Below are 3,859 nucleotides of genomic sequence, written 5' to 3' on the forward strand. Positions count from 1 at the left end.
TAGTCAGAACGAAAAAACCCAGGCCACAGAAATGTGCCCTCCCAAAGATCTCTTAATAAACAAAACAAAACAAAAAAACCCAAACCCTAAAAGTGGCATCCTTATTGAATTTGTCTTTGAAATTAATTCTACGTTGTGGCCTAGTTCTTTTTTATTTCTGAACCTATTATGGGCCACATCTGTGGAAGTCTGTATCAGCTATTCTGAAACCAGCTGCCACTGAGATTCTTTCAGTTAAGCTGAAATTAAGAACAGGTTTGTGGGCTCCCTACCTGCTGTGAAGCCGTGATGTAGTTTATAAAATTACATATGGGTGAGAAAATCTGACTGCCAGGGCTGGAAAAGTTGGTACTATATGCAGCATTTAGCATGAACCTAAAATAACCATGTATACTGAGGCTGTACTTACTTTAAAATATTAACTTTTTCTGCTCTCTTTCTCAGCATCATTGTAAAAGTGATGTTGAATAACTTGATGTAAAAAAATGTGGATTTGAGAGGATCAAAGCACAAAAATCAAAATCTGGCTATATCCTAGCAACTGTGTTGATGGTAGGGGCAAATATGAAAGACATTAGAGTTAGAAATGTTGATTCTTCAAGAAAGGTCTCCGGATTATTTCTGCCATAAGGAAAAGCTCATTACATGCCATAAATGAGATGATGGAGACAAACATCAATCATCTTTTATCATTAAAGCAATTCCATTAATAGCAAGGGGACAAGTTGTATGAGTAGAAGGTAAAGAGGATATGACCACATCCTGACACCCCATACAATTTGTCATCAGATATGCCCAAGTCACTTATTGTGGTTACATGTTAATAGATTCTTCAGATACCGAAATATGTGCAGCTCTCCGAAGGGAAAGTTATTTTTGAATCTGTTTGCTAGATTTGTGCCTGACCAGATTAACGGGGTGCAAGAGCTTGACCTCAATCCATGCAGACCCAGAGTACTTTGGCATGCAAAATTTTGCTGGGTCGTGGTGCATTTTCGTAGTACAAACTCTGGAAGTAGCCTGACACCACACCGCTACTGAGGCATGATTAAAGAAGAGAAAAAAGATTTTTGTGGTGCACGTGAGAAGTCAATGCATTTTATCCAACAGTGCACGCTTGTTATTGATTGAAACCATTTTGTTTCAGAGTGAGATTTGTGCCACCCACATAAACTCTGAAAGCACACCAGTGTTAGAATGGCCCAGTTTAATTGAAGGCAGAAATGTTAGTTTCTTGTTAAAAAGTATCACTGGGAATGTTTCTGTGCAGAGATCTGCAAGACGTTTGCGGGTATTAGAGCTGCCTGCGCCCTCCAGTTTGTAACTTCTGCACATGGTCTTTGTATTTCCAGATACACCAAGAAAAAGTCCAGTTTAGAATGCTAAGAGTAACACAAGACTATTTGTCATGAGACTTTGCATGCTCTTTTCTCCTGACCCAAGCACACTCTGAAGGCAAAATCTCTGGTTTTGATTAAAATAGATATATATTGGTTTATTAGCAGAACCAGAGAACTAACCATAAAGCTAAGAGCTGGGTTTAGAAAGGGTCGCTGAGAGAGAGAGATGATGGGAGACCCCAATGAAAATGCTAGTAAGAGTCTTGAGATAGAGAGACTAATTTCTTTTAAAAATCAAGAGCCTTAAACCATCCTGGATTAGCATTATTTAGATACATTTTTCTAAATATCTGATAGATTTGTAACAATAAAAAATAATCTTGGGCACAAAACCGGAGTAACTCTGAGCAAGCACACAGAGAAGGCTGAAGAAACTGAATCGTCCAGATTACATTTCACCGGATAGATCTGTGTATGTGACATGTACGCTCACACACACATGCACGCACGCACACGCATGTATATAAAATGTAATCCAAACTTGGTTTGTTTGCCTGCCTTGAAGTATTTATATATGCTTTCAGCTTTGCTTTTAGAGAGATGGTCTTTTCTTCCTTGCTATTCTGCAGTGGTGTTTCTCGGGAACCTTTTCTTATCTAAACTTCCACCAATCATTCCTAAGGCTAAGTTATGCAGACAAGTCATCGCACAGATTTTCATCAAAATGCCATTTTCCTTAACTTGAGAAAGCCTGGTCCCAAATGCTGAACAAATAATTTATTAGACCATAGCAAAAGTAAATAAATGTTTTCCTGCTCCAAGTATTTCATTAGCCAGAATTATTATACATGCGAGTCTATAAATAGCAAAACACGTATTGAGCCATTAATATCGCTGACATTCTCATACAAAATACTGTAATTTAAAGAATTTGAAACGGGAGGACATGTCCTGGAAAATTTCTGGCAAAGATAAAATGGGTAAACAGTGTCTGCAAACAGATTAATCAGCCATGGTAATGGTACATTCCTAATGATTTGAAAATTATCTTCTCTACCTGAAACTTCTAATGACATCTACGATATTATGCAAATACATTTTGGGTATCTTTTAAGTCTGCAAATTCTGATACTGTTCCAGTTTTGGTTTTAAAACCCAGAAGTGCTGGACTCAGCTGATGAAATGTGAGAAAATCTCCTATTTAAAATTACATGGACAGAGGAACTCTGCTAGTGACTTTCCGTGAAATTAATATACCGCTTGATTGTTTTTAAAGTCTCTGCATCTTCTGAATTTTTAATTGCCTTTCCATTAAAGTGGAATACCCCTCACTTACTAAGCTTGAGATGGGTTCTCCAGTCCTTTCACGCTCATAGTCTCAGTATTCTTTTTTTTTTTTTTTTTTTTTTTTTTTTTTTTTACTGGGCCCTATGGAAGCAAATATGGAACATATTAAGCATTTTAAGCATTACTCTGTCAAGTAAAAGAGCAAGCGCCGTGTTGTGTATTCGTGTGTTTTACTGTCTAAGGAAGAGAATCTATACAGACTACTAGAGAAAAGGAGCAGGTCGTAAAAATCACATTTTTAGGTAGAGGAGTTGGGAAGTCTCATGCACCTTTCATTGCTCTGACTTGTCAATTTTCACCATATGGAAATTATTAGCTTAATACTGTAGTTCTAAATACTGCCCAGGAATGCTGATTTATAATGGATTTCTTACTCTTTCTGTAAAGAAATGCTAAACTGCTATATAAACTGTGATTAGGGAATCTACACTCCTGTGTTACAGGCGTGTGCCTGGGGTGAATTCTTCAAGCTCAGAGAGGTGACATCTGCTCCTTTACACTCCCAGGTAAATCTGGCCTCAGTGAACTCGGAATTCCCACAAAACGCTGCAAGTCTGGAGTAACTGGGAACCCAATTTGGCCTGCGATTGAAAAAGTGTGCGGGAAGGATGCTGATGCCTAAGGAACAAAATCCAGACATTCCAGATACATTATTTACTAGGGAGGCATTTAAAAAAACCACTACCTTAGTGTAATGAAGCTGCCTTTGAAGGACAGGCAAAGTGCATTTTTTAAAGCGGGTCCTCTCTATATTTTGACCAGCTGCTACGCACGTCTGATATATATATATTTTTTTTTCCCCGTGAATTAGAATTAAATTTGATTGTCCCAAATACATCCCACTCAGGCATTCATGCTGAAAGCAGCAACAATTGTCAATGACCTTTAACACTCCTGCTATTCAAATTAGTGCAGATCATTAATCACACATAGCTTACATTTTATGATTCTTGTATCCTTCATTACCAACTTTCCCTCTCGCTCGCTGCCCCCCCCACCCCCTCCCGCCCCTTTCCTTTATTCCGAGGTTCTGGTCAGGAGCACTGGAAAGGGCAGGATTTAGAGCTCCCCACCCCTCGCCCCAATGTTGTTTCCTTCTCTTTGCCGGCGGTGCGGGAGCATTTTGCGTCCCAAGTGCAAGACGGGGCTGGAGGGAGGCTGTCTCTTATACA

This window comes from Athene cunicularia (assembly GCF_003259725.1).
Source record: "Athene cunicularia isolate RWA chromosome 2 unlocalized genomic scaffold, athCun1 chr2_part1, whole genome shotgun sequence".
NCBI classification, from domain to species: domain Eukaryota; kingdom Metazoa; phylum Chordata; class Aves; order Strigiformes; family Strigidae; genus Athene; species Athene cunicularia.